This window comes from Sciurus vulgaris, assembly GCF_902686455.1.
Source record: "Sciurus vulgaris genome assembly, chromosome: 9".
Lineage (NCBI taxonomy): Eukaryota > Metazoa > Chordata > Mammalia > Rodentia > Sciuridae > Sciurus > Sciurus vulgaris.
In genome coordinates this window covers 83433342-83456177 of record NC_136469.1, presented here as the reverse complement: position 1 = coordinate 83456177, position 22836 = coordinate 83433342, and the positions used below count along the sequence as shown (strand labels likewise).

The 22836-nt window shown below is 41.7% G+C and overlaps 1 protein-coding gene across 4 annotated transcripts in view; it reads left to right on the top strand.

The window, feature by feature from the left end:
- SHROOM3 (shroom family member 3) overlaps positions 1–22836 on the top strand; it is a 304609-nt gene that overhangs the window by 218384 nt on the left and 63389 nt on the right. The window contains exon 1 of one of the 4 annotated variants that reach the window (XM_079154295.1): positions 3383–3518. The exons of the other annotated variants lie outside the window; for them this stretch is intronic. The gene's annotated coding sequence lies outside the window, so the exon portion shown is untranslated. Of the gene's footprint in view, positions 1–3382; positions 3519–22836 lie in introns of those variants that run through there. 4 annotated transcript variants of the gene reach the window in all.

Sequence of the window (22836 nt, the reverse complement as noted above, 5' to 3'; positions counted from 1 at the left end):
TAATTAAAATGAAATAACTCTGGGGGCTGGGGCTGTAGCTCAGTGGCAGAGGGCTTGCCTAGGGCATGCAAGGCACTGGGTTTGATCCTTAGCACTACATAAAAATAAACAAATACAATTAAGGCATGCTGTCCATCTGCAACTAACACAAATTTTTTTTTAAATGACATAAAGAATAAGTGCTAAATCTATAATTGAGAGATGTATACCAGCAATACTAAAGAGTTTTTTTGTTTGTTTGTTTGAAAAAATACTAATTCTTACAAATTTCTTCTTCCTAATAAGAACCTGATAATTGCTGTGGGGAAACTAACTTATACATGTATATAATATGAACCAATCCATTCTGAATTCTACTAGATCCTCAAATAGTATGTTCTACTAGATGTCATTTTAAATATTTGTTTTAGAGGTCATATTTATCTCACACTGCAATTTGGGTTTGTAGGTGGAAATATTTAAGAAGAGAAAACCAACTTGGCCTGTGATTGCACAAAGTGCCCCTACTGGGTACTATAAACCTATTTTTGACCTACAACCCTTCTCTCATAGGTACTACGGGACCTCAGGGGATTTTGCCTCTGATGTCATGGTGCTACTGTGATAGAGATTTCCTTTTTTTTTTTTTTTTTTTTGGCAGTGCTAGGGGTCAAACCCAGGGCCTCATGCATGATGCATGTTAAGCACACACTCTACCACTGAGCTATAGCCCTAGCTCTATAAGGGATATATTCTGGTCTTTGGTCTTTTACTCCAGTATCAGAAAAGGCTTTAGGCGAGGTGAAGAAGCAAAAAACATGCCTTTTTAAAAGTGTAAGTTCTAATGGTATGTGAATTACATCTCCATTAAGATTTTTAAAAAGGGTTGGGGTTGTAGCTCAATGGTAGAGTGATTGCCTACTACGTGTGAAGCATGGGGTTTAATCCTCAGCACCATATAAAAATAATTGAATAAAATAAAGATGTTGTACTCATCTACAACTCTCTCTCTCTCTCTCTATATATATATATTTAAAAACCCATGACTTTAAAGAAAGTATGCACATAGCAGATTCCAGACTAGCCATGTACATCCTAAGAGTAGACTATTGTTTTTTTTTTTTTCCTATTTGTTACTTTCTCACAAAATACAGTAATAGTTTTAAACGTTTTATTTCTTCACCAATTTTTTTTTTTCATTAAAAAAAGGCTTTGGATTCTAACTTGATGTGTTATTTCTGAAAGCAGTCTTAATACAGGAACTAAAGGATGGTGTGACTACAGAGAACATCATTAATAAGTGGCTCGGAGTTTACACACACAGGATACATGTATCTATTCAGAGTCACTTACTAGCTTTGCTTTGTGAAGGCAGGGACAGACCATTTTTGCAAAAGATCTGAAGCACCAGGTGAGGGCATTTGCCCCAGTTCATGCAGAGAGACGTTGGCATAATTTTGTAGTACTGCTGAGATTTCTTCATTTCATATCTCACCTTAGATCCCATGAGACAAGTTGCTTTTCTTCCATCTAAAAATATGCCTCCAAACTGCAGATACAAGTAAAAAGTATTTCTGTAGAACCTGTGGTCCAATGGAAGCCCAGAGACCTCTGGTCACAGGGATTAATTTCACTGGTCCAATACAATCTGTGTGGGTGGTAAGATTTGGATCCAAAGTGTGTGTGTGTGTGTGTGTGTTTTTCCCCCAAAGTGTGTTTTTAATCACCAATTTAAAGTGATGTTTCACACAGCGATAGAGATCTGTTCCACTCTTAGGAGAGTTCACCTGACTGAGCATTTAGGAAACAAGATAAAGCAACAGCAGGAGAGGAGGCCTTATGGTTCTGCCTGAAAGTTTCTGGCTGTGTTCTCCAGCTAACACTTATTCCCCCAACATGGTGGTGTTAGCAGCAATGTACTTCATAAAATGGAAGTGTTGACTTCAAGGCCTAAGTTCTGGACATCACCTGCCTGTGGATTCCCACAGGACATTAGGACACAGGCAACATTAGCCTCCCAGCTTCCAGTGCTTAGGAACACTGTGGTACTGGTTGACTGCATGACAGGTGCATATGCAGGTGTAGCTGCTTATGAAACCACACGTAAAGCAAAATACAATTGTAAGGGGGATAATACCTTTGGGGTGGAGGCCTGTCCAGGAAGATTTCATTAAAGAAGGCTGTGGTTGCCAATGCTCCTGAATTCTGCCAGGATGTAACAAAGAGCCCAGCCAAGTAAAGGCAAATGGATCAGCTGTAACTGAGTACTGTAACTCAGTAACTGAGGCCCCTAGCTCCTGCCTAGTTAGGAATTGTCTTCTCTATGTCTATGTGCATATTAATTGCTTAAGTATAGGACCTGGAAATTTTTGAGGGATTCTGCCGGAGATTACCCAATTTCAAACCTTATTGTTATTTTAATCTCTGGAGATGGAGATGACATATGAAAACAATTAAAAGAAGTGTGGGTGTGGGGAGGGTACTCACCTCCATTGAAAGAGGCTGAAAGAAGATTTGAAGAAATATCAAGATGGAAATAACACAATCCTTTCCTTCAGAATATTAACTAATGCCCTGTATCATAAATGCAAAACAAGCTCAAATATATGCATTGTCTAAAACCCCAAAGTTTGCAGTTTAATAAAAACAATCTCCAGAAAGATTAGTACAAGAACTGATAAAAGCACCTGTCCCTTGATGATTTGAGATGATGCTCATGCAAACAAAAGGGGGCCGAGAAGAGGCCTCAGCAGCTGTACCCCATCCTCAACAACCTGAATCTCTCTGGTTGACTTATACTGAAAAAAAAGGACATACTGAGAAAAGGGTAGTTATTTTTCTTGTAATGTGAGCCTTTTTTCCTCCCGCAGCGGTGAACTTTTTACCTTGCTTCAATTCATGCTTCATTTGGTCAATTACTAACTGTATAGCTCCTGTAAAGCTAGCTCGTGCTTCGTAAAGTTGATATTTTGCTTTTGGATTTTTGTTCATTTCAAAATGCGGGAGCGGGGGTGAAGACACCTCTGAGTGTGAACTGACAGGAGGGACCGAGTGTGTGCGTCTGTCCCCTTAACGAGGGGACCCGCGGACGGCGGAGAGGCGAGTCGCGCGCGACTCCTCAGTCCCAGAATCCGTTTTCAAAGCTTAGGGAGCCTTCTTTGTCATTGAAATGCAAATCCCGTCCTGAGCGCCCGGGCCAATCGGGAGGCTTCCTGTGGGATTACCTGGTGGCGGGCGCCGGGCGAGCGCGGCCCCTCGGGCGGTGGGGTGGGCGCGGGGCTGTGCGCGGCCCCCGGGCGGGAGGTGCGGTGGTGAAGCCCGCGCCCTCGGCGCTCCCGCGCCGGGACCAGCCTCTTGCGCCGCACGCGCGGGGTCCGCCGCCGCAGCCCGGGGCGCGGCGGCACGGGGCGCGGCGGTCCGCCCATTGTTGAGCGCGGCCGAGCGCTCGGGCGATGCCCGGCCGTCTCCTTGCAGCCCGGGCGAGGTTTGAACTTGGCGTCGGCGGAGCCCCGCGCAGCCGGGAGGCGGGGGCGGCGATGGTGAGTGCGGGGCGGGGGTCCGCTGCCCCTTGCTGGCGTCGGGCGCGGCCCGGGACGCGAGGCTCGCGGCTGCCTTAGAAGCGGGGAGGGCGGTGCCGGCCGGCGGCTTTCGGAAAGCGTGTCCGTTTCAGTCTTTGCGGTGATACCGGGAAACCCTGGCTTGGCGCGGTTTCCCAGAGCGGCTTCCCCGCCAGCAGTTGGCCGGGTGCGGGCAGGTGGCGTGCTCAAGGGTCTCCCGCCGCTCCGTGGCCCTGGCTTTTTTATTAGCGAGGAGAGGCTGCCACTCTAAGAGGAAAAGAATTGTTGATTATTGACAGCATGAAAACTTTTCAGGAGAAATGATCTGTGAAATGTTTTAATTTTGATAAATTGCTTCCCACGAGGGCTCCTACGGAGTTTAGAACGCCTCGCCTTTCTTAATTTTACTGGATTTGTTTCTGTAGGAAAGGCCCCAAACGTGCTTTGAGGGGCGTGACCCCCCCACTTTCGTTCTCTGTACATCTTAAGGGTATTATTTTGAAACGTGTGTGCCACTGTCAGGTAGCATGGCTGTCACTGGCTTTCTTCTGAATTGCCAGCGGAGTATCAAAAGCCTTGCTGCGGAGGGGGTTGTAAAGTTCTCATACAAAGAGCGTCCTTTGGGTTGGGGTATATTCCTCTCTTCCTCTGATGTCTTTTTTTTAATTTTTAAATTTTATTTGTTCTAATTAGTTGTACATGACAGTAGAATGCATTCATACATTTTGTTAGATCATACATAGTGTGTAATCTTTCATTTTTCTGATTATACATATACATAGGTTATGCAGTCATACATGTACAGGAGGTAATAACGTTTGTTTCACCCTACTATCGTTCCTTCTCCCATACCCCTTACATCCCAGCCCCTTTTAAATCCTAGCGTTGTTGTGGACCGCTTGTGTGTAGGGGCGCTTTTTGACTGAGCAAATGGGCACCCATATGCATATAATCTCCACGGAGAGACTACTGGGAGAGATCAGAGTGCAACAGGAAGTTCTAGCATGGAGGCTTCCAGAGATAGTGCTTTGCATTTTCTATTTCCGATTACATTTTTTAAAAAAAAATATTTTTAGTTGTAGATGGACACATCCCTTTATTTATTTCTGTGTATGTGGTATTGAGGATCCGACTAAGTGCCCCACACTTACCAGGCAAGCGCTGTACCTCTGAGCGCTGTACAACCCCAGCCCTGATTAGTTAAATTTTAAAGGCTAAACTACCATTTCTAATTTAAAACACTTTGGTCAGATAGATGGCTAATCTTCCCCCACAGAATTTCCCCCACAGAAATTAGTATAGATTTTAATTTTGAGGGTTACTTTGTCTTTAATTTTTTTTCCGGATTCTAATAGTGGTACATGATGGCAGAAGATGGAATATATAGATCAGAGAAAGAAGTAAAGGTGACAACATATATGTTCTACTAAGAATTTTTCGTAGAAACCTAGTCATTTGAAAACTGCAGCACTATTTTGTCATTGTTAACAAATCTGGTTTAGCGACTAAAACTAAGAATTGACAAGAAAATAAATGCAGTCTGTAAAAATAAAAATAAATAAATTGCTTTAGAAAAATGTTATAACCAACAGTAACTTAGTCACATTGTTCACAGATTGGAAGTGAGTTTATTGTGGCAGTTTCTCTTGAATCAGCTTTCCACATCTGCTCCTGGCAAATGGTTTCTGTTTGTACAGCCTGTTTTGTAAATACATCCCTCCACTGTTCAGGCAAAATGCCAAACACATACCCCTTTCCAATGCTTATAGCTTGGCTCCTAGAGTTAATATTTTTATTGGTTTCTACATCAGAACTTCCTCACCAAACCCTTGATAAAACCCTGGAGAAGGTTACCAAGGGATGTTGTAGAGAATTTACTTCCCTGGAGATTTTAAGAATAGGATAAACATCCATTTGCCTAGGATGGCTCCAATGCAGTACTGCCTGAATAAAGGAAGATGAGGTCACTGCTCAGAACCCAAAAATTGAGGAATTCTAAACAAATTCCCATCCTTAGTGACCTGGGACCAAAGGAAATAACAATTGCCAAAAGTACCCCAGCCCAGTTTGAGACGAAATCCTCTTTTGATTTATGTGTAACAAAAATATTCTTTTGGGTGAGAAAGATTTTAGATTATCTTAGGATTTACCAGTCTTTCTATTATGGGCAGGCAATGGACAATGATTTTAGTTGCTTTCTAGGAAGTTATAGGTTGAATACAGAATAAATTGTGAGGTAGAGGAATTGATTCATAGGAATTAAAAGTTTTGCCTCAAAGATGGGAAATGTGTTTCGTTGTTGTTGGTTTTTTGTTTTTGTTTTAAATGATGGTGTCATGCTATATGTTGGTCTCAAACTCCTGAACTCAAGCAGTCCTTTTGCCTCAGTCTCAGTTCGCTAGGACTGCAGGCAGGACGCACTGCACTGGGCACACATTCTGCATTTTTAACTCAGTGTTATTTCTGGTACCTTATCTTGGGTGTCAAACATATTTACCTTTTTAAAAAATCACTGGTTATGTATTTTTATTTGACAGGAAAATCGTACATATTATGGGGTACCATGTAGTATTTTTATATATATCTACACTATAATGTTCAGATAAGGGCAGTTGTATTCAAACAGTTATCATTTCTTTGTGGTTACATTTTAAAACCATCAACCTTTTACTTTCTCCTCAAAATTTATTATGGCTTTCCATGTTCATGTAGAAGTCAGATAGCATGTTGACCAGAACCAGGCATTCCTGTAATTCTGTGGGAGGATATTCCGCTGGGCTCCAGCAGTGCTTCAGTTTTGCTGGTTACTTCCAGAAGGTCAGGATTTCATGGGTTGCTGCTTCCTCTGCCCTCCTGTTTGACAGAAATATCCTGTAATTCTAACCACAGTGTGACCTCAATTGCAGTGATACCTTCCTCCCTTTCCATAGTATCACTTGAACAGGAGCTGCCGCCCCAGTTTCCTCTTGTAAGATCACAGAGAGGGGTTCACTTTCTAGGACAGGTCATATCAAAAAGAAAAGTGAAAAAAAAAAAAAAGTGGTAAGTTAGTCTTTTGCCTGGGCAATTTTTCACCTTGCTTGCATTCACATCCTGCAGCTTGTCTGGTTCTCTGTACAGGCCCCAAACCAGCACTCTCTTGCTATCCTAACACCCAAAGAAGGAACAGGAGTAGGGACAATGGTCTTTCATTTATTCAGCAAACATTTACTATATGGGAGGCATCCCAGGAACTGCTGATGTGTTGGTTCCCTGTCCTCAGGGAACTCCTCATATAAGAGGAAAAACAAAGTATATTAATAAGTTAGTGCCATTCTGAGGGAGTAGACTACAAAGGAAAAGACTGTAAGTTTGTTGTAAAGTTAAACATACACCAACCTATGACCCAGCATTTCCACACCTAGGTATTTACCCAAGATAGATGAAAACAAGTGTCCACAAAAAAGACTTGTACAGAATGTTCATCACAACTGTATTCATAATTGCTAACAATAGGAAGTAATACATCTATCAGCAAAGAAAGTGAATGAATGACGGTATTTCCGTGCAGTGAAATACTACTGAACAATCAACAGGAAAGAACCCCATACTCAAAACACCTGGGTGAATCTCAAAAGTGTTGTTAACCAAAAAAAGTCAGACACTAAAGAATGCACAAGCAGCGGTATTTATGAAGGGCTACAAAAGGGAAAACTAATACATGACAGTAGAAGTCAGTGTTTGCCTCTGAGGGTGGAGTGTTTAGCTGGAAAGAGGCAAGGGATTTTCTGGAGCAATGGAAATATTTTATGTCTTCTTTTCAGGGATGGTTATAAAAGTATATACAATTATCAAACCCCATTGAACTGAACATGGAAGACCTATGCATTTTATTTTGCATGCAAAACATTAACTCAATTAGAAGAGGAACTTGGGTTCTAGAGTTACACAAAGGTATACATCCCATCTCTGTCTTGAGGCATATGTTATCTTGGGCAAGTTTTGAAATGCCTCTGAACCTCAAAACACTAGACAGTAGTAGCACATCTTCATAAGGTTTTTGTGAGGATTGAGTTAAATAATCAAAAGTATTTAGCTTGGTATAAGTTCAGTGAATGTCATCTATAAATCCATGTACTATGCTAAACATAGGATTTTGATATCGTTGATAACATTTTTATACTTGTTTTTTGAAAGCCATCTCATTTACTTAAGGTTATCAAGGATTTTGTAACATGTTATCCTTGGTATTACATGTAGCTTCACTTTAATAGGTTGTTTTTTGAACTTTTAGGGAATTTAAATACAAAGTTCTTGCATACATGATCAAAATACCACTGAGGCTTTCCCTTTAAAGGTTAAACCCCGGGGCTGGGATGTAGCTCAGGGGTAAGGTACCTGCTAGCATGCATGAGGTCCTGGATTTCATCCTTAGAACCACACACACAAAGGTAAACTACAAGGTAAGGAAATGCCCACTATGCAAACCCTTCTTTTTTGAGTACTCATTTAATATTAGCATTTGAAGCTGACCTCTCAGGCTAAGCTCACAGCATCTTTTGGGAATTTAGCAGAAATGTTTACATATTACAGTCACTTTCTAAAGACACAGGTAGAAAAAAATTCTTGTATCAAATTAACATTTTATTAAAGGGACTAATCATATAAATTGAATTTTCAGCAAAATACTTTGGATAGAATGGCATATATGACAATGGTTTTCTTAATCTATTAAATTTCAATTGTATTGAAATTCAACAGTGTTTGGGAAAGGTGTTATATACTTTGCCAACTCAAAGAGGCATTTTTTTGGTTGTTGTTGGACTGGTTTCACTCATTTAGTAAACACTTACCAAACATTTACTGAACACTTATAGCATCCGCTAATTCCGTGATAAATAATAAGATATTGTACTTGAGAGTTTGTGGATATTCTGACTTGGAGTGCGAACATGTGCATTTCTGCTGGAATGTTTTAGAGAGCAGAGAGCTCTGTTTGTCTAGTCTTGGTTTTTTTGTGTATTTTGTTTATAAAGTCTCGGATTGACCAAAGTGCAGGTTTAAAATCCCGGTTGTTTCTCAATAGTGCTATTTTCCTAAATGTTGAAGTTTCTTACTAGGCTTTTCTCTTGTTACTCCCTACTATGAGTAACAACAAATGGTCTTATACCGGCAGATGAGTGTTACAGAACATCTTGGACTGCGGAAACAGAATGACCTCTGTTCCTATCTAGGCTCTGCTCCCTTTGAGTGATTTAGAAAGTCCACTAAGCCTCCATTTCTGCATCTGCAAAATGATGATAAAAATAGATTGATAGAGACATTAATGCTTATCAGATAAAGGTGGTTGCAAAGTGACAAAATACATATAAAAATCACTAGCTGGGCATTGGATGTTCATTCTTACAGTTTATCAGGAACTTACTAAAAAGAGTTAATCCTGGTCTGAAACTGCTCTTCCATTGACTGATTTAATGTGAGGCGGGCGCTATTATTTCCTTTTAGAGGCGAGAAAGCCGAAACACAGAAGAGATTAAATAACTTCCTGAGGGCATAAAGGTGTCAGGGTACAACCCAATCCATTCTGCCTCATAACTGATGAAGTCCATAATAGATGTTAATTACTTTTTCCTTTTAGGTGAAATTATTATAATCATCATCATTATTTTGTACCAGGGATTGAATCCATGACCTTATGCATGCTAAGCAAGTGCCCTACCGCTGAGCCACATCCCTAGTCCTTTTTTATTTTTTGTTTTGAGACAGGGTCTCACTTAGTTGCCCAGGCTGGCCTTGAACTTGCCATCATTCTGCTATAGCCTCCCGAGTAGCTGGAATTATAGGCGTGTGCTACCATCCCTGGCTTATTTTTGAGATTTAATTATTGCAGGGAAAGGGTATGCCAGTAAGTGGCTATAGGTTCACCATATGGGCTACATGCAAATGAACACTGGTGGAGGAAGAATTGGTTGATTCCCTGTGTTCTTAAATGGTTGATGGGTCTTCCATCTTGTTGCTGGTATGGGGTTGAGGTGATGTTAGAGAGGTGCCAGTGAACCTGTCAGGTTCTTTCCCTGACCCCTCAAAAGTCTACTTGTCTGGCATTGTCCTTCATGCTTTACCTCAGTAACCCCAGTTAAGTGGTAAGTCCAATAATTTGTGAACCAAAATGTGGAGAACCAAGGCTACCTATTACGACTCTCAAAGTCTCTGAAAAGATTCATATAGATGCAATATTTCCTTGGTCTCCAGAAGAAAGGCAAAGTTAGAAATGTGGTCCAGAGCACTGTTACAGTAAGAGGAAATTGATCCAGAATATTTCATATTTTTTATTTCCATTGATATTTCCTCAACTCCCAGATTCTGGAGAACCTCGAACTAAAACTTTAAAAATAAATCCCAGGTGGTATATTGAAATGCTACTGATTTAATGAAGACTTTAAAAATTCACATTGACCAGTTTATTAAAATAATATATAGATGCCCAAAGGGGAGAGATAGCTAAATAAATGCCATATGGATAATATTACTTGTTTAGATATGAGCCTTTCATTTAAATCTTCCTCTTCACCCAAATCCTGATTGTTGTGCAATATACTCTGGATTATTGGTCTTGACATCCACACCTCTCCCTCATTGTGCAGGGTTAGCCAGACAGCTGAAATCTCAGACTACTTCCTCAAGCACCCACGAGGTGTGTTTGCATACTGCCTGAGAAACGCCCCCAGTGTGCAGAGTAGGTAGCTCTGGAGAGGCTGGGCTGAAGCCAGGTGGTGCAGGGAGAGGCCCTTTGCAAAATGTTGCCTGCAGTTTGCGGAATGCCACTGTGTACCAGTACTGTCCATCCGATCGAGCCTTATTATCTGGGGCCAGAATACTGGCAGATGAAACTCAGGGCTGTACTTGCTGAAGGGGAAAAAAGAAATCTGGGAGATCTTTTAAGAATCAGCTTTCTGCTTGTCCCTAACACCCTGGAGGCCTTGTGCCAGGCCGCTTAGCTGTGCACAAGCTCCACTTTACTTGTAGTCTGACTCACAATAGATGGGCCTGGCTAAGTAAGGAGAATTGCAGGACTGTCACTTGAAGCCCCTCTCAGCCCCTTCACCAGCCTTTCCCTCTAACATTAAGCCCTTTGTGTCGGTTCCCATGGTTACCTCTTCACCACTAGCAGCTGGACTGTGTAGGGAGAGGAGGCTGCCTTCCCTACTGAGCCAGGTCTGACTGGGGCGGAGGCCATTGATCCGCAGCTGGATTCGTGAAATGGGGTCACAGTCCAGTACCTCCTCTTTGTCCTGAGTTTTGTACCTTTCCCAGGCTTGATGTGTCAGGGTTGCAGTGGGAGGGGACCTGTGTGCTGATAGACAGTTCACAGGGCATTTCCTGCCCTAGGCTGGTCTGGCCTGGCTACCCCATGACCTGCCCAACTTCTGCCTGAGCTGTCTTCTGTATGTTAATGCCCAATGAAGGAGAAGCAGACAATGGTCACTCACTTCCCTACCTGCTTTCCCTTTGGCTTTGTTCCCCATACCCATCTGTTGATGAGTTAGTGACATTAACAAACCAGGCTCCCATCTTGAAGGAACTGATAACAAAGGCAGGTTTTCACATCCAGCCTGGAAGACCAGGCAGGCACTGGAAATGGGGAAAATGTGGGGCATTGAGGTTCCAGATGAGGACAGAATTGGCCAAGAGTTTGTCTTGGATCTGTTAGCTCCCTTCTCATTTGCAATCCATTTGGCCCCAGAGTAGAGACAGGACTTATAACCACAGGTGGAAATTAAGTAGCCCTGGTATTGAGGGGAAGAGTGGTAGTCACCAGTAGAAACCACTAAAAATCATCATTCCAGAGGAATACAATCTTGGAAGAATCATTCTTCTAATATGCTCTGCTGGAATAAGGCAACTCTATTTTCTGAAATATTTCAGCCCTACAGATGTTTACCAAGCCCTTAGGTGATGCAACTGTGGTAGAAGGCATTTAAGGGCACCCTTGGAACTGTGTCTTTGCCACTTTTTTTTGGTGATCTTGAACAACCTGTGCCTCACTTTCCTGTGAGACTAAATATGGCTGTTATGAAGATTAAATTTGTAAATACTTTGTAAATCACAAATCTCAACACAGTTGCCAGCTGTAATATTTTTAGATGGTGTTTTGAAAATACCATGCTAAAGACACACATTTCTTTCTTCCTTTCTCTTTGCAGTGCTAGAGATTAAACCCAGGGGCCTCACACACCTTAGGTAAGCTCTCTACCATTGAGCTACATCCCCAGACAAGACATAGGTTTCATGTGGCCTGCTTTGTGTTGTGTAAGCTAGGTATCTAATCGCTTGGGACCAGAGGTATTTTGCAATTTGGCATTTTTCAGATTTTAGAAAATTAACATAGACTTTACCAGTTGAACATCTTTACTTCAAAAATCTGAAATGCTGCAAAATCCAAAACTTTTTGTGTCTTGTTAGTGTTCAGAAAGTCTTACATTTTGAAACACATCAGATTTCAGCTTAGGATGCTAAATCTATATATGTCATTGGGTCCAGTAAATTGCAGGCAACTACATTTCCACATATTGACTGCCTTTTGATATCATCTTCTGTATAAATTGTGGTTCCCCAGAATTAAGGCAACAGCTGGGGGGAAAGCTGGGAGATGGAGAATCTGCTTCGGGTGATAGCAAAGGTTGGACACATTTAGGTTTGAGATTTGGAGGCATTTAAATAGCATGGAATGTCTATTATTTACCCTAAAAAGCAGAACGAATCTTGGATATTGTGGACACAAATGCAGTTGGCACAGGCTTTTAAAAAAATGCATGTGAGCCCCTTTCTAAGACCCGGTAATCCTCTTGGGCAAAGTAAGGATTAGGCTTCCTCACAAACAAGGCGGCCGGTTAATTTTTGCTAAGATTCCCCAACTGATGCCAAATTTAGCAAGGGACCTATTTTCTCCCAATGAATGTCAACTATCATTTACATTTTTAATGTCCACCCCTCCTCTCTGGGCAGGTCTAGGGCTAGAGCAACTTATTTGCAAGAAGATGGGAGGGAGAAAGCCTGACTCCTGTGGACCACATTGGGATCCCAGGGACCTGAATCCCTCCATGTTTGAGAGGAGGGGTCTCACCCACAACCTGAGGTGGGAAGGACTCAGCTGAGAAAAAAAGGGGAGGGTGTCCTAACTGTTTTAAAAATAACCATGACGATGAACCCACTGACATGCATCCCAGCCTCATGCCTGAGACTCCATCTGGTGAGCAGCTGCCTCTAGATCAACTCCTCCAGGTTAATTCTGTCATTCATGATCTTGAGGAACCATTTCTTTCTCAGCAGTCACTATATCTTTTCTAAGGGGTCCACATAATACCCACACTTTCCTGCCATTTTCTGCCAAACAAAAAACCTTCCACTTTGCCTTGGGTATTTGTAGTTGCCCTTTTTGAGGAATTAAAAAACTCATTGCACCACCATCTTGGCACACTCCCATGGTGATTATCCACATTTGTCTCTCTTGTGTAGACCATGCTGATTGAATGCAAGTAGATTCCATCCTATAGTGGTTAGCATGTCAAAAGGCTCTGTCCCCTTTATTTAAAAAAAAAAAAAAAAATTAGTTGTAGATGGACACAATAGCTTTATTTTATTTATTCATTTTTCTGTGATGCTGAGGATCAAATCCAGTGCCTCATATGTGCTAGGCAAGTGCTTTATGCTGAGCCACCATCCCAGCCCTGCTCTGTCCCCTTTTAAAGGTGAGGTTCTAAGTTTCAGAGAACAGAATCTGGCAGAGCTCAGATTGGAACCCAGGTTATCTGACTCCAAATTCTATGTGTATCTCCAACAAGACTGAAGGCCAGCAACTGTCCTTTATTCTACAGAGCTCAGCTTGGAGACTGTGTGGAAATGCTCATCATATGTTGATGTAGGTCCTCAGAGGTTGTTTTCTCATTTAGGATTTGTCATTTAGGCCCCTTTTCTACCTTTGTTCGTAGACTATTAAATGTAGAATTAAAAAAAAAAAAAAAAAAAAAAAAAAAAAACCCACAACACCAACCTCCTCATTTTACACTTGAGAAAATAGCCCAGAACATTCTAGGGACTTGCCCATAGGGAGGGACTGGTACAGGCCTCCTTGGCTGCTGCTCCACACTTTTTTTCTATAATAGTGCACATATGTTTGGCCATTTTTGGTGTCCACTTAACCACACTCCTTTTCCTAATACTGTTTGGGTTAAGAGAAGGATTACCAAATCTTTTTTTCCTGTTATTTCCACCATGTTGCTATTCATTCTGTCTTCTCTCTTCTCACCACCAGTAGATGCTTTCAGAATTGCTTTCCTAGAGATCACTGGTGTGACTGCACCATGAACAGGAGGTTCACGGGAGGCATGTCAGAGGTGTTTGGACATGACCTATTTGGCTCCATCTTATCTTCCCATAAGAGTCCCATGATGCCGCCCTTTGTGGTCTGGGCATTTGTTGAGTTGTAGTCCCTGCACCCATCCCGACCTGCCCCAGCAGACCAGCAACACACTGGTGTGGTCCAGGCAGATGACAGTCCTCATTCAGAGGCATGGGAGAGATCATTGCAGGGAGCCCACGAGGAAGCTGCCTTAATATCCACTCAGTATGTTTTTATTTGACAAATATTTATTGGGCATCATCTCTGGGAAGAGAACCAAACCAGGCCAACGAAGAAGCAAAAACTCCAAATAAGATTAAGACTACTGCATAGTGTTTAAGAGCATAGGCTTCGTCATCAGCCAGATCCAGATTCAGATTCTCTAGCAGAACATCTCTGCTTCTCTGACTCTCTTTTCTCATCTGTAAGGTAAGGCTGTAATAGCATAAAGGAACCGGCCTTGGAGATTAATTGTGAAGACTGTAAGAATCTGAGTGGGTAATAGTTTAGCACCTAGCCTACCTGAGAGCATTTCATAAGCTAATTGCAACTTGAGGGACTACTGCTATGATACCTACCCTCCATGAGGCATGTGACTGGGGAAGCAAGCATGTATGCAGACTGTAAGGTGAATGAAGAGGCAGGGAGGTGTGCCGAGTGTGGGCGGTACTGTCCTGGTCTCGTGGACTCTTTTCCCAGCACTTATGGTTTGTAAGTTTTGGATTTGTCCAGTTATTTTACCCGTCTTTCATTTATACTTCTGCAGGAGGAGGGATTGCATCTGTTTTGCTACCACTTGCAAGTCTAGAGTCTAATTTGATGTGGGTTCCGTGGCTGGTGCTTAGTGACTAGGGATTGGATGATTGGGCTTGGTACAGAAGTGGTCAGGCTCAGGTCTCAATGTGATACATCTACTTCAGCATGTGTTGCATCATTTCAGCAATGTGACCAGTATTAGGAAGTTCTTCTAAGGGCAGGAATGCAGTCTGTGTGTCCAGTAGGTATGAGGGAGGCCTTCATATTCTGGCCTCCTTTCTGTAGCTCTAGGAGCAGTTGAACTTGGGAAAGAGGAGTCCCACCTGAATTTCAGGAACTCTCTACTTCTTCTGATGCTTTCCATTTAAAAAGCTTGTGATATTAAACACTTGCACCTTTGTCAAAAGACTTTTAGGATTGTAGATTTAAAGGGAGTGTAAAATAGAATGCACAGAAATTGGAGTTAAGGACCCTGCTTTGCTAGTTGTATGATTTACAAGTCCTGATTTCAAGCAAATAACTGTCCCTCTATGTAACTGTGTCTATGCCTATCAATTGAGAATCTATGATTCCTGCTTTATGTGCCCTTTAGGATTATTGAGGGACAAATGGAATAATGTGTGGGAAAATGCTTTCTACCTATCATGCCTGATAAGGAATTAGGGTTCACTGGAGAGATTTGCTCTCTGGGAATGTTACGTCTTACCATTGCTAATGGAGAGCCAGGGTAGAAGAAGGTGGCCTGGGTTGTTCCTCTCCCTCTGCTGACACTGGTTTCCCAGAAACCCTGCTTTCTCCTCTACTGAGTATTTTCAGTGATTGCTGGAGCACCCAAACTAAACCCCTCTACCAGTGTGAAGTCTTCTCACTACCTGGGTTTGCTTGGGAAAGGAATATCCACCTTCGTCTCCTGGAGAAGATTTTCCTTTAAAAATATGGAGAAAACTGGGCACAGTGGTACACACCTGTAATCCCAGCAACTCAAGAGGCTGAGGCAGGAAGGTCTCAAGTTCCAGGCCAGCCTGAGCAACTTAGCAAGGCCCTCACAACTTAGTTAACCCTGACTTAAAAAAAGAAAAAAAAAAGTGGGGGTTTGTGTGCTAGGGATGTGGCTCAGTGGTAAAGAGCCTCTGGGTTCAATCCCCAGTATGAAAAACAAAAAATGTGGAGAAAATTATGCTGGACATGGTGGCACAAGCCTGTAATCCCAGTGGCTCTGGAGGCTGAGACAGGAGGATCACAAGTTCAAGGCCAGCCTGGGCAACTTAGTGAGACTATCTCAAAATGAACAAATAAAGAGGTCTGGGAGATATAACTCAGTGGTAAAGCACCCTGGGTTCAATACCTAGTATCCCCTTCCCCCAGAAAAAGAGAGGGAGAGAGAAATTTGATTCTTAGACTCATTCTAGTTAGAAAAAAATAAGGCTAATTTTACATTTTCTGATAATTAAAATAATACATGTTGCAAGATATAGAAAATGTGAAGAAAAATGTCACATAATCCTATCATTAATATTTTGGATATATATGCTGGTCATCAAAAAGAGGTTTCATCCATATCTTTTTGTTTTATGAATAGCAAAGGGGTGATGTGGGACAAATAACAGGTATACATAGTTGGCATGTGGCTGATGTCTAAAAGTATTCAAAGCCCAGTGATCCTGAATTTATAGAATTTAAGGAGGTGTGTAGTAGAGAAGGCATGACCTTCAATCATACATCTTCTGAATTGTTTTATCTACTTTTGCTTTTTTTTCAATTTATAAAATGAGGCTCATCACTACCTCAAATGTTAAAATTAGCTCTGGTACTGTTTTTAAAACATAGTATCTGGTAGATACCATGCACTGTAATTTGTATCTGGAACACCCTCTGTTGGCCCATATGTTAAAGCTTGGTCCCAAGCTTGACCTTACTGGGAGTTGGTGACGATTTTAAAAGATGGGGCCTATCGAGAAGTCTTCAGTTCATGGGGACTTGCGTTTGAAGAAGATAGTGGGATACCAGCCCCTTCTTCTTTCTCTCTTTTGCTTCTTGGCCATGAGGTGAGTGGTTTTATTCTGCCATGCTCTGCCACCATAGGCCCAAAGTAATAAGGCTGAACAACCGTGGACTGAATTGTTTAAAACTATGAGCCAAAATAAGTCTCTTTATAAGTAGATCATATCAGGTATTTGTTATAGTGACAGAACATTAACACACATGTACCCAATAAATGTGAACTTCAGTCCCATGAATGAGATGTTAAGATCTGGGCTGGAGATGTGGTTGAGTGGTTAGTACACTTGTGTAGCTTACACAGGCCCTTTGCTCCCCAGCTCTAGGGGCAAAATGTGAACATTTACTGCCAGACGGTATTCTAAGTGCTTTATAGCTATTAGTTCATTCACAACTATACTTTGATGCAGGTGCTGTTTTTATCCTTGTATTGTAGGGGAGGAAATAGGCACAAAGTTAAGTGACCTGCCCAACGTCAAAACACCTGCAAGGTGGTAGAGCCAGAATAGGAGCTGGAGTAACTGGCTAAAGAATCCGTGTTGTCCATATACATTTCAAGCTCTAGGGACTACAAACCCTAGCAAAAGTGTCTTTAGTTGGTAAGCTGTTAAGAGTGGGGGCTCTTGGTTTTCTTATGCACTTACCCTAGACTAACTATGTCAAAGTGCTCAGTGGCTGGAGGGATTGAAGTCAAAAGTAAATCTCAAGAAGATTAATATTTGTTAGGCAGGTTAAAAAATTTGGGTAGTCATTCGGCTTTTTCCCTATCCCCCTTTTCCTGTTTTTATGCAAGGTTGACATGGAGGTCATTGGCTCAGATCTAGAGATAGCTAAGCTTATGGTTTCAGAATCAGAAACAGGCCGAGTGCCAAGTGGTATAAATTGTACTCATGGATCCGTTTGAGAAGTTTCAGGGGAAATCAAGTGAGAAGCAGCAGCCAGAGCAGTCGCAAGTGAACCCGGGTCTGAGACATAAAAGCACATCTGTGCATGACTGAAGGGCTATGTTTGGCCCTCTCATAATGAATCAAGCTGCAGGACCAAAGTGGGTTAGCAAAAAGACAGAAGAGGTCTGTAAATACTAGTGACATTCCTATGATTAAAACACTAGGTACAATACAGGCCTGAGGGCATACAGAATGAGCTTCCTTGATTGTAAGGAATGATTAGAAAAACAAAAAACAGTAATGAAGGGACAGTGACCCAGAAGGTTAAGTCTCAAAACTATAGCTAGCAAAAGGTCACTAAAGAGAACAAGGGGTCCTTTAGAGAAAGGGCAGTTCATGAGAATGTCTATGAGACCTTTGCTAAATGCTCAGTCATCAGAAAATGAAGAGCAGCTATGTTTGCCTAAGAACAGAAATCTGTACCCAAGGGCATTGCTTCTTAAAATCTTCCTCCAGACATTGAGTAAGTCTAGCATCCAGATCTTGTCAGTCCTCTGGATCTTCTAGGGGAAAAGTGCTAGGGAAACTATGGCAGTGACATCAGAGATCTGCTACCCAAGGGAAAGTGGGTGGATGGCAGGAGAAAGACAATAATAAGGACAGCCTTGTACATGAAGGAGATGGAGCAGAATAAAAAGAAAAAAAGACACTTGGAAAACCAAGAACCTGGCTTTTAATAAAGCAAATTGTCTGGAGAACAAGTCCACACATAAACTCAGCCTAAATCCAAAGGAATTTCTCCAAAGGGCTCCAAGGACAAACTTGCCCTGCATAAATGTGCACCCTACTTAATTACAGAAAGTGTTCTGATTCTTCCAAATATAAGGCAACAAAACTTCGCTGAGCCATGCCAGCTGCTTATTGGCCATCCCCCAGTACTGGTCTTCTCTGGAAGCCTGCCACCAGTGAGATGGATCGGAAGTTAGGGCTGGATTCTGTTTTCATGAAGAAATTGACACACAGCTTCTTCTAGAAAGCGAATAGAAAAGAAAAGTTTAAGGGTTCATTTTGGAAGCATTACACAAGTATTCCCTTTCCAATCTCCTATGCTTCATTTAACACGTATGTATTGTGTGCCTACCACGAGCCACTGACTCTGGGTAGATGGTGGTTTAAAAAAGACAATGCTAAGGAATTTAAGCCAGCTGTGGACCATGACCTGGCTGAGCTTACACTCCTGATGTGAAGTGGACAGCATACCAGTAAACAATTCCATGCAGTGGTAAGTGCAATGAAGGGAGAGATCAGGTGCTGGAAAGAGAATATTTGTGTCAGATAAGGAAGCCTCTGAGGAGCTGTTTTACTTGGGACCAGAAAGCTAGGAAGTGACCAGCTTAGTTATGAATTGGAAAAAGTGTTCCAGGTGGAGGGAAAAGTATATGTGAAAGCACAGAGTTTGGTGGGTTTGAGGAACTTCTAGAGATGCTGTTGTTCCAGCATGAGCAGAGGGAGAATTTGAAGAATGGGCGGGACCAGCCCACTCCAGACCTCCTAGGCCAAGTAAGGAAACTTGGGTTTTATCCAAATTGCAAAAGGAAGCTACAGGATTTAATTAGGGAAGACACCATCCATTTATGTTTTTAAAAGGTTGTGCTATCTGTAGGGTACTGAAGTAGAAGCTGGAGCCCAGCAAGGAAGCTGTTCCCTACAGGATAAAATAACAGAAAGGAAGAAGTGGCTGATCCCAGCAGATCAGAGGACAAAATAGAAAATTTAAACTCAATAGAAACCAGCAACTAAAGGGTTCTAGAGAGACCAGTTTAATAGTCTGTTTCTTCCCCTTTATTCCAGCTTCTCCTGTCCTCTTAATTTTTATAGTGTTCAAATGAGCCACAGGAACAGTGTAATTTGGAACTTAATCTGCTTGTATTGGCTGAAACTCAGTTCAGAAAGCAGTTAATGGACTCTATTAAAATACCACATAGCAAGGCAGTCAGTGTATATTCAGGAGTTATGACTATTGGGGGGCAGGATGTAGAAATGTAGGTAGTTGACCTGAATTTCTTGTTTCTTAATTATCTGGGGGAAAGAAAGATGATGCAATGGATCCTTGTGGTTGTGGATTATATATATATATATATATATATATATATATATATATATTTTTTTTTTTTTTTTTTTTTTTTTTTTTTTTTTTTTTTTTTAATCCCTACTAACCCTCCTGAGGTCAGCTTAGGTTCTAGTTCACTCCACATAGTGGTGATACCCTAATATTGAGACAGGAGACAGCAAGAGACAACATAAAATAGCCCCAAGAAAATTCCCATTGATTTTTACCAACAAATTGTAAATTGTTAGTAAAATGCTCATCCCATGTTCCAGATGTGGAACACTTATAAAACTTAAGCAAGAAAAATGTAACCACTTATGGATAACTTTGAAATAATTACTGTGTTTACAGAATTGAAAGCTTGGGATCTCTAAAGGGTTAAAAGGAGTTTTGAAGGAAGAAAGGTCATAGATCTGTCGAACATTTAGCGGTACTTCATTCATTCAACAAATATTGTTTGAGCAACTCTCTGTGAGGCACCACACTGGGCCTACTGTCTTTGTTGAGTAGTGGAAGAGGGACCAGCAAGCAGACAGTTAGAAGGCAGTGTGAATTGCACTTGGGTATGAGCACCTTGCAGGGAGGCAGGTGAGATGGCTGCTTAGTCAGTAAAAGACTATACAGAAGAAATGATGATATCCCAGCTGAAATCTGAGGAGTGTGGATAGCCAGGGAAGGGTAGCATCTTTAGGAACCTGGGAGTGGCCCAGCAGCACTAGAGAACAGTATGTTTTACTCCAGCATTTTTTATTAGAAGCGGTTTTATTGATTCCAGGGTTTCTATAGTGTATATTTTAAGTAAAAATAAACTTATTTGATAATATGGTTAGTTAATGGCCCCATCGCCACCAGATCTGGGTTAGTGATTAATTCTAAGGCCTACAGAATTTATGGCCTAAACTGAAAAAGTTTGAAACTGCTAATCTGAAAGGAAGAAGAGTGGTTGGTAGTGGTTTTAGTCCCAGGTGTGAATTCATATGTACTTTGAGCTGAGATACATTACCTCTATGTCTCAGTTTGTCTACCTAGAAAATGGATCTTTAAAAAAAGATGTCATTCAGCTGTAACTGTACATGCAGACCTATAACTTGGCAATTCAGGAGGCTGAGGCAGGAGGTTCACAAGTTCGAGGGCAGCCCTTAGCAATTTGGTGAGACCCTGTCTCAAAATAAAAAATAAAAAGGGATGAGGATGTAGCTCAGTAGTAGGTAAAGCACCCTGAGTTCAATCCCCAGTACTTTCCCTCCCCTCAAAAACACCTCATTCATTCTCTCCTTCATAAAGACGTTCCCAGATTAACTCCTGACATGGGAAAGCACATGTCCATTTGTGAGAAAGACATGGAACAGTCTGCCTGAGGTGTGTGGCACCACTGGAGCACCATTCCCTGAGGAGATCAACTGCAGACTGTCATTTCCAGCCTGCCCTGAGGCAGTCAGTTAGCATAGCAACCTGCAGTGGGTGGGGAATTGTGCACTCTGGAGACCTCAGGAGTCTCATGCGCAGATGGGCGTGTGCTGTACAGATAAGGCAGGAGGAGAGAAAGGCACAGTGACTGCAGGACCTTCTCCTGTCTCTAATCATTACAGGATTTCTTTTCACTAGAATCATATGAATTTAAGCATGTTTATTTGTCATCCAGATTATTCCAGAAGAGTTTAAGGCAGAAAAAATGTGCCCTGGGTATTGGTGATTCTTCTAGCACTCTCTCCAGCCTGATTCCTAGTTTATGAGATGCATCTTCGATTCTTGGTCCTCTGTCTGGCTTCAGAACCAACCTATCCCAGGCCTGATTATGAGGATTAGCAGGGAGGCTGCAATGATTTAGCCTGGGGGTTGTAATCAAATGGATTTCATGAGTGTCTCCCCGAGTTGCCCACCTCAGCTGGTCCTCTGTAGTCAATAAGCTGTAGCACACTATGACTTTGGAAGGCAGTGCAGGGGGTGGAAATGAATCGTGTATTGAAAATCCTTAAAAGGAGGAGATAACTTTGTGTTCCTCTTCCCTCTCTTGTTCATTTGCCTGCTTTTCCTGCCAGCCCTTCACCGTAACAGCCGGAACCCCTAGGCCTCTGTCTGTGGGTGCGTCTCTGGAAGGTGGAGTGGGAAGCGTAAGCCATCGTGTGGAAAGGAGTCAACAATTGTGGTTTAGGCAAAAAATGAGGAAGTTATTAAGTGCCACAAAGGTCTGTGATAGCTCAGACCAGGCCCTGATTGTTTTCTCCCAATAGAGGGCATTAGGGTGTAGAGGAGACCAGGGAAGGAATGACTCCTCCCCTTGCTGTCAAGTGGGTGGTCTTAGAATAAGCTTTTTACGTTTTTATAATCTTTACATTCAGATATTGGATGATGAGATATCTTTGAATTTACTTTCTCCCTCAATTATAAGCCAAATGGCTATTGGGATTGATGCCTTGGTGGATTGGGTGAGAATTCCTGGTTGAGGACAACAGGACAAATTTTGCAAAAGGTGTTGATGGCTAAGGCTCTTCTATTCTTCCTAGAATAAATTAGCGTTTTTTAGATGTAACCATTTTACATAACGTCTTAAATAGAACTCTAAAATGAAGATACAATAGTTAGACAAATGAAAATAGTTTATTAAGCACAGACTGTGTGTGGGAAGTATGCTAGACAGTTAAAATACATTATCTAGAAATCTTAGAGCAAGACAGGTATAGTAATAATGGCTTAATGTGTCAGGCTCTGTTCTAAATGTTCAACCGAATTATTTATTTCTCAACAACCCTATGAAAGAAGCTGCACCGACTTCACCAACTTCATAGAAAAGAGATCCAGAACGTACATAGGACAAGGTCACAGAGCTGGACAGACTCTAGAGTCATGCTCCCAACTATTATGTACAGGGTATCTTATTTTTTACTTTACTACAGATGAGGAGTCTAAGGCCGAGTTAACTCGCCCAATGCAATTCAGGTCATAAACTTAACCAAGTCTTCAGACTTAAAGTCTTGAATTATATTGAATATTTTAAAAGCCAAGAATCCTAAACTTGATGAGAAAATAAAGCACAGTAAAAGGTGTAGTGCTCACAACTAAGCGTATAAGTCAGTTTTACATTACTATAATGAAATACCCAAGGTAGGCTAACCTTATGAAGAAAAGAGTTAATTAGGTCTGGGGAGATAGCTCAGTTGGTAAAGTGCTTGC